This window comes from Mauremys mutica, chromosome 12 (genome assembly GCF_020497125.1).
Source record: "Mauremys mutica isolate MM-2020 ecotype Southern chromosome 12, ASM2049712v1, whole genome shotgun sequence".
Taxonomy (NCBI): Eukaryota; Metazoa; Chordata; order Testudines; family Geoemydidae; genus Mauremys; species Mauremys mutica.
In genome coordinates this window covers 29,097,068-29,105,827 of record NC_059083.1, presented here as the reverse complement: position 1 = coordinate 29,105,827, position 8,760 = coordinate 29,097,068, and positions in this window count along the sequence as shown.

The following is an 8,760-nucleotide window of genomic DNA, read 5'->3' as shown; positions in this document are numbered from 1 at the left end:
TTGGGGGTGGGGGTGGCAGGGTCACAGCGTGAATCAATCAGGGTTTGGGGGGTGGGGAGAAGCAGCAGCAGCAGGGAACGGTTTGTACAGATCTGTGTCCTTAGATCTCACTGGGGGCTCCCAGTCCGGGATCAGCACAGAGGGAAGGGATAAGATCAGGGAAGGAAGAGAGCAGCCAAGGGGGATGATCTGTGACAGGGAGGGGAGACACAGGGAAATAAAGAGGGATGGAAAGTGAGGCTAGAACAATAATGAATAGAAAAGGACAGTATGGAAGGAAAGGGAACATGAGCGGGACGGGGAGATTTATTACCTGTTACTGAAAGTGAGACTGTAACTCATTAATTCCCTATATTAATTCCTGGCCATTGGTGCAATCTTAGTTCCATAAAGAAAACTGTTCTCAGTAGCTGGGGATCTCCTGGCCATGCTGTGGTTATTAAAGCTCCTTCTTAGCTCCTTTTACTTTGCTACTTTCCAGCAACTTACTGTAAATAAAACATTACAAACAATAATTCTTGTTTGTTCCACTTTAATGTTCCAGCTGCAAGGAATATTGAGCCTCTGGGAAGAGAGTTTGGATTTTACTGTGTGATGTGTCACTAACCAGCCTGTGCTCTGCCTCTGTCCTGTGCACACCCATGTCAATCAGGAATTGCTCAGCTGTGCTCTGCGGAGAGGTGACTGTTTGCACAGGGTGTGATCGATGAAGGGACTCAGGTGTTGCAATGCTGAGAATCACAGTGAGTAATTTTTAGGCAGTGAGAAAATCACAGGGACAGCAGCACTGTGACCCTCAGAGCTGAGTCAGGGGTCTAAACTCCCTAGACAATGCCAGGGCGACACAGGCACCTTACAATGTGATTCACAAAAGCCACCTCAGTAGGCGGGGAGCCATGTCAGCTAGCCAATGGGAGATGCCGACAAGGGGGGAAGGGGTGTCCTAAGTCACACCCCTCTCATAGTTAGGTGCCTATATCTGGGCTGCAGAGGGGTGTGTCTCTTTGCTTAGCAACCCACAAACAGGAACCCACCGTCTGACATCGGGGCCTCCAGTCCTGGCAGCTGCCAGTGCCTGGTAGTGGTGGCAGCAGCTGGGAGCCCCAGGCCCTTTGAAATCGCCCCAGCAGTCTGCAGGGCTCCTAGGCGCACATGCTGGATGGGTGCAGTGGCACATTAGGGGAAGGAAAAGCACTGGACCTTGGCAGGAGCCGCACTGAGCAGGGGTGGGGAGAAGAAGCCCTGGACCGTGGTAGCTGGGTGGGGGGTTGGGCAGAGTGAGTAGGAGACGCCCTGGACTCCAGCAGGAACCATGCAGGGTGGGGTGGGGGGCAGAAGCTCTGACAGCTGAGTCCCTCTCTCTCCCGTGCCCTCTGTGTGGAGCTGGCTCTCACTCTCCGGCTGTGGAGAAATTCAGCCCAAACTACTCACCTTGGTATCTCCAGTTCCCCCCTCACCACACAGCCATGAAGGGATTCAGCCTCGGATGCAGGGTCAGCATTAGCCCCACGTGGCAGGTTGGATCTAGGGTACACAGAGGTGAAGTGACTTTCCCAAGGCCAAGCAGGGAGTCAGTGGCAGAGCAGAGAATCAAACCCAGCACACCTGACCCCAGGCCTGTGCTTGAACCACTAGGGCACCCTTCCTACCTGAGGAGGGGGAACCTCCTCTGCTGTTTTGAGTGGGTGGGTGGGAGTGGGCACTAGACAGAGCCCCCAGGAGATGGGGAGCAGAGAGACATGAGAAAATGGACATAGATGCATAGGCGGCAGGTTTATATAATTTTTGGTGGTGCCCAAAATGGTGGTCCCCCCGCTCTCGCCCTGTAAGCCGATATAAAATGAAGCTACAACGCGTCGGCACCACAAGATTACAAGGGTCAATTAAAAGTGGAAAGTCAGGAGCAGCACTTGCCTGCTTCAATATACGGTATTATATTTTGTTGCACCTGTTGTGACAAAGTGGGAATGTTCTTAATGTTTTCTCTGACTCCTGTGTGGTTGCCTCAGTTTCCCCTGCAAGGTACCAACTGAAGGTGTTGGGGGCAAAGAGATCACATGGTCTCCTTGCCCAGAAGAGAAACAAAGGCTAGAGGAGGGAGTGTCAGTTTGGAGCTGGCTGGGGAAATGGGGAAAGACCCAGAACTTGGGTCTGGGCTCCCCACCCTCCAAGATGGACCTGACTGAGGCGTCCTGTTTTCTGTACCTACAAGCTCTGTTTTAGACTGTGATCCTGTCGTCTAATAAACCTTCTGTTTCACCGGCTGGCTGAGAGTCACGTCTGACTGCAGAGTAGGGGTGCAGGGACCTCTGGTTGCCCCAGGACCTGCCTGGGCAGACTCGCTGCGGAAAGCGCACGGTGTGGAAGGGCATGCTGAATGCTCCGAGGTCAGACCCAGGAAGGTGTAAGCTTCTTGCCCCGGAGACAGTACGCTCAGAGAGAGGAGGCTCCCCCAAAGTCCTGACTGGCTTTGAAGGAGTGGTTCCAAAGCATCCCAGCATCCCCTTCCACACCATGTGCTTCCCGGAAGTTCACACAGGCACTGACACTCCCTCCTCTGACCTTTGTCTCTTTTCCAGGCATTAGGAGGCCACCTGATCTCTTTGTTCTCCAACACCTTCAGTTGGCAGCTTGCAGGAGTGCGGCCCAGGCCATCAGTTGCCCGGAGAAAGGGTTTCGGCCATTCTCTGTGCAGACGGCATCACACTGGCACTCTAGGGCTCTACAACAATCACACCCCCTTATCCCACCATCTAGATCCTTGAGAAATGCATAGGGGAAACTGAGGCACCAACAGTATTCAGAGAAACCATTAAGAACATTCCCACTTTGTAACACCTGTATATGACTATATACTTTAAAGGGGTGTAAAATAATCAAGTATTGTGCTAAACACAATGATACTCCAAACTGACCACCAAGTTTAAGTTGCACGTTTTTCCCCTCAGGTGAGGGCTCTGGGGTTGGGCTGGGGATGAGGGGTTCACAGTGCAGGAGGGTGCTCAGGGTTGGGGTGCTGGGGGGGCGCAGGCTCTGGGGTGAGGCAGGGCTGGGGATAAGGAACTTGGAATGCAGACAGGCTGCCCCAGGGCTAGGGCCAGAGAGGACTCCCCCCCCACCCCATTACCAGCAGCAGCAAGCTCCAGGGGAGGGACCCCTCCTCTCCCCCGTCCGCAGCACACTCACTCTGCAACACAGTCAAGGCACATGCTCCTAGGGACTCTCTTAGGTCCAGAAAGCCCACTTGCCTCCCCTATGGTGGGTACTGGGTGTCATGGAGTCCCCGGGTGATGCTCTGGAACTGCTCCCCACCAAGCCAGTCAGGACTTTGGGGAGCCTCCTCTCCCTCGGAGCAGACTTTTTCAGGGCAAGAAGCTCACACCTCTTCATCTCCTGGGTCTCTCCTTGGAGCATTCAGCATCCTCTGCCCCTCTGTGCGCTTCCCCCAGCGAGCCCGCCCCGGTGGGTTCCTGGGGAAGCCAAAGGGTCCTGCACCCCCACTTTGCAGTCAGACGTGACTCTCGGCCAGACAGCCAGTCAAACAGAGGTTTATTCGATGACAGGAACACAGTCTAACACAGAGCTTGTAGGTACAGGGTCCATTCTGGGCGCAGTGAGCCAGACCTGCCCTGTCTGCACTTCAGTCCTCGTCCCCAGCCAGCTCCAGACTCCCAAACACCCTCCAGCCCCTCCTCTCTGCTCAGTTTCTTTCCCGGGCCAGAAGATCACCTGACCTCTTTGTCTCCAACACCTTCAGCTGGCACCTTTGCTCTGTAGCAATCACACACCCTTATTCCACCACGTGGATACTTAAGAACTGCATAGGGGACACTGAGGCACCAACACAGTATTCAGAGAAAACATTAAGAACATTCCCAGTTCATCACACCGGGGTGGGGGGTTGCCATCATGGGTGGCCTCCCCACCCCTGCTGCTGCCTCTGGGTGCCGGGGCGGGGGAGAGAGCTCCCAAACACCTGTGTGCCTCCTTCCTCCTCCTCTCTCCCTCTTCCCCTCCCCCGGTGCTCCAAGAGGCTGCCGGCCACTGATCTTTATAGCCTTAGGCAGAAGCAGCACAAACAAAGGAGAGAGGCACTGGCTGTTTTCTTTCAGGCAGGGAAGCTCGGAGGTGGGGGCAGGAGAGAAACCCAGCTCCAAATATTGGTGGAGCAGAGCCCTCAGCCTTGCATATTCCTGGTGCTTAAGCACGTCGAGCCCATATAAGATGCCGCCCCTGCATGGGGGGTGGGAAGCAAGAAGGGGGAAACCTCAAGAAGGGGAGCAAGGACTTAGAAAAGAAACAAGAGCGAGAGAAAGGGGCAGGGAGAGCGATAGGAAAGGAGAGAGGGAAAACTCCCCACTGCTTGTGTCTCCCATCCACCTTCTTCCCACATCCATCAGTGGCCCTTAGCTCCCAATCAGGCACTAAGCCGGGGTGAGGCACAGAGTGAACACAGTGTCTTTACACAGGGGTGTCAGTGAACGCAGCTTGTAGCTGAGTGTAATGATTTTAATACACTGTAATTCATGGTAATGTAATGCTGTAGTTCACTGCTATTTTAATAATGACATTGCTGTGACACCAGTGATAGACACACATTCAATAACTAGAGTATGAAAGAAGTGTATAAATATGCTGAAAATTGTCAGTTCTGGGGACAGACTGAGCCCCCCCCCAGACACACACACCTCACCCTTAAGGCAGGAGGGGGCAGAAAGGAGTGAGCAGTGGGTAGAAGGAGGCTGTCAGGGGAGGGGCCCTGGGGGAGGGGGCAGAGCAGGGGCAGGAAGTGGTGGAGTGGGGTAAAGTGGGGGCTTGGCCTCGGGGAAGGAGGAGGAGCCGGGATGGGGCACCCACCGGCACAACTAAAAGTCAGCACCTCTGGCGCGCGGGGTGGTACTAGCGGCAGAAGCGAAGGCAGGCGGGGGGGCATGTGGAAGCCCTGGCCATGCTGGAAGAGCCCCCAGCAGCGCAGTTGACAGCTCACTGGACACCAGCCAGCACAGGCGCAGCACCGCCCAAATGTCAGGCAGACGGAGTCCACTTGGGCACAGCTTGTGCATGCGGGTACCAGTGGGGGCCCATTATCTGTTCTGCCCTGGGGCCCGGAATTGCTGTTGTTGGGCCTGTGGGGACTCTGCTCATGTCCTGCTTGGGGCCCACAGCCCAGCGCTGTGTCCGTTTCCCCTTTCTGTTCACTGTGCTGGTTTAGATCAACGATGACACTCATTTAGGGGATTCCCTTGGGTAACTGAGAGAAATGTATGGTCTGAATTCTCACTGGCACAGCGCTGCCAAACCCAGGCATTTAAAAAACTTAAATCAGGCCAGCCCCCCAAAATCATGAGATTTAATCATAATAAATAGTAAATATTAGTATTATTTTATTTGCCTTTTGGTTTCTCAGAGCTTTAGACTGCACTCAGGGGCTCCAAAATGGGCGGGGTGGAGAGAAGGATACACTTTACCAAGGCCGGAGACCCTGGGGGCCTAGCCCAGGCTGCAACCCCCATTACCACATGTGGGAGGGGGCCTGAGTTACAAGTTTGTACTGGGCCTGAAAAAATTATGCTTGAGCCCTGACTGCACTGGGGTGAAATTGTTATGTTTTTTCTGCAACAAAGAGAGCTAGATACTTCCTTTGCTTAGAAAACAAAAGCTGAGAGTCTCACCTCCTCACATGCTTTCAGGAGCTGGGGCTTCATCAAACACAACAAATATTGTAAAACTCATGATAAAATCATGAAGTTGGTGATGCTGCAGCTCCTTTCCACTAAGCCAAAGCAGCGTTAGTGTAAACGAGAATTGTGTCTTGAAAACACTGATTCCAACTTAATAAACTCGCAGGCTAAAAGCTTTGTTATCACCAGGCTTAGTAGAATTAGCTTTTATTCATAAATGTTGGCAAACGTTGCTTTTGCTGTCTACACACAGACCAATGAATAAAATATTTCAATTGATAATAAATGATAAATGGAGATACGCAAAGTAAGAACAAGGCTGCTTGAGAACTTATTTGTGTTTGATTGAAGGACAGTGACTCTGCATCTTTTGACAGGTAATGCGACCATCTGTGTTTTCATTGTTATAAAGCTTCAGCTTTTTGAATCTACTGACATTAAATCATGGGGGTCTGACTTGCTATTGACGTATCCCCCCATAATTTCCCGCAACTGTGAAAACTGAAATTGAGAACAATTGGAAGGAAATGCTAAACCCAGAGTTTTGTGCAATTGTGAACATTTAACTCAATAAAATCAGGAAAAAATGCTTAAAAGTGGCAGTGATATATAATTAATATATCAATGAATACTGGTTCTCTCTCCCCAGACACACAGACTCTGCTTCTTCAAGGGCATCACCTAGGGTGACCAGACAGTGAGTGTTGAAAAATCAGGATGGGGGTGGGGTGTAATAGGATCCTATATAAGAAAAACACCCAAAAATCGGGACTGTTCCTATAAAATGGGACATCTGGTCACCCCAGCATCACCATAGGCGGATGCCCCCCAGGCACAGGGCCCTGGGGCACATGTCACACAAACGCCTGCAGGCTGCAATGTTCCCGGGGGCTCCTCCCCGCCCAGCAGCAGCCGAGTCAGTCCCAGGAAGGGAAACACCCGGCGGCTGCTGCAGGAGCTGCCAAGGCAGAGCCCGGCCGGCCTCGCGCGGCTTCTCTCGTGCAGCGAATATTCCTAATTCTGGGGCCGCCCCTGGGGGCGGGGCTTCTGCCTTTTCTGTGGGTTGGTTTTTAATTTCTCTCCCGAGAGCGTGATTGGCTCCCGGTTACCCAATCGGCTTTAAAAAAAAGCTTTAAAGGCTTGTTACTGCGCCTGCGCGATTTTTGGTTTAGTTTTCGGGATGATCTGGCTGCTGCCGGTCCTGTTATTCGCTCCTCCTGCGGTGCCACGTGGCTGCTGCGGGCGCCTGGCTCGGGTGCGGGGACCTTGACTTGTTCTTAGATGGGGGCCGGGGGAGGGCTGCTGGCTGCCCCACGCCTGCACTCCCCCGCCCCTACGTGGCTGCGTCTGGCTCACTGCAGGGGGGTTGTTGGTTGGTGGGGGAACAGCAGTAGATTTACAGTAGATTTACCTGCCCTTGCCCTGCTCACCTGGGCAGTTTCAGTGCAGCTGCGGGGAGGGGAACTCCCAGGCTGTGTGGGGGAGGGGCTGGCAAAGGCTCCAGCAGGGTTTGAATTGAGAGAGTTATGGGGGATTGGCCTGGGTGGGATCGGGATGTGGGGGGTTGGCTCTGTGGGGTTGGTTTGGGGAGGGGTTGGTTGGGGGAGAGGAGTGGCACCCACTGTCCTGTGCTAATTCTTGGTCAGTCTTTGGTCAACTGGGGTGCACCAGCCGGGGGGTAGGGTCTACTGGGGGTCTGCTCTGGGTGTGTACTGGCGGTACCTCGGGTCGCCTCCCCACCATGCTTTAAAAAAATATTAAAAGTTCTGCTCTTTGTGTTGATTTGTCTTTCTCTTGGTTTTGGTTGGTGGGCACATTGGACTGGTGGTGTTGTGTGGAGGGGGGCTGAGAGAGGCAAGAGGGACATTGGCTGTGGGGATTTCTGGGGGGCACAAAGAGGTGTTGCATGAGGGGGACCCTGAGTGCATGGGGGAGAGGTATTTGAATGCAGAATGAGGAGGGGGCACTGCCATAGGTGGTGGAGGGCTTGGGCTGGGGTGTTGGGGGTGCATGGGGCCCTGACTGGGACAGAGTAGGGTGGAGGCATGAGAGTCTGGCTCTGGCAGTGTGGGGTGCATTCTGGTGGCCCTGGCTGGGGCAGTTGGGGGACAAAGCTTTTGATTTTTGTTTTTATTTAGATTTTTTTCACCATCAGTGCTGGTACATCATCCACATCACTAACCTGCCCCTACATTCCTGACATCAGGAAAGTGAAACTGTTCCTGTTCCACTGCCTAGAGGGAGCCATGGCTACAGAGAACCCTGTGGAAAGTCTCCAGGAGGAAGCGACATGTCCCGTCTGTCTGGAGTATTTCACAGAACCAGTCACTCTGGAGTGTGGGCACAATTTCTGCCGAGCCTGCATCAGCCAGTGCTGGGAGGGATCCGATACAGCCACCTCCTGCCCTCAGTGCAGAGAAACTGTGCAACAGAGAAACCTCAGGCCCAACAGGCAGCTGGAAAATGTCCTAGAAATCGCCAGGCAACTGAGTTTACAGGCAGCAAAGGGAGCAGGAGGGGACGGGGTGTGTGGGGAACACCAGGAGGCTCTGAAACTGTTCTGTGAAGAGGATCAAACCCCCATCTGTGTGGTGTGCAGCAGATCCTGGGCTCACCGCGCTCACACGGTGGTTCCCATATAGGAGGCTGCCCAGGAGTACAAGGTACCGAGTTGCTGTCCAGTCTAATGGGTGATAACTTTGGATGTTAATTACATGTTAATGGTGTAACTGTGTGTAGCCTTCATTGCATGAAAGCTGATAGGGGGAGTTACAAGCTGTGGCTGGTATTACTGGTTTTATCACAGTATTTATTGTTATTTGCATCCCCTACAGACCCCAGATGAGCTCTGACCTCGATTGTGGGAGGCCTTGCACAAAACCCAGTGAGGGACAATCTCTGCCCTGAGCCATTTACAGTCCAACTGGACAAGACAGACAAAGGGTGGGAGGGGAAACTGAGGCACAGTGAGGGGAAGTGACTTGTCCAAGGTGACTCAGCAGATCCTGGCAGAGCTGGATATAGAAATCTGGTTTTCCAAGGCCCAGTTCAGTGCCTTAACCACTAGCTACTCTGCCCC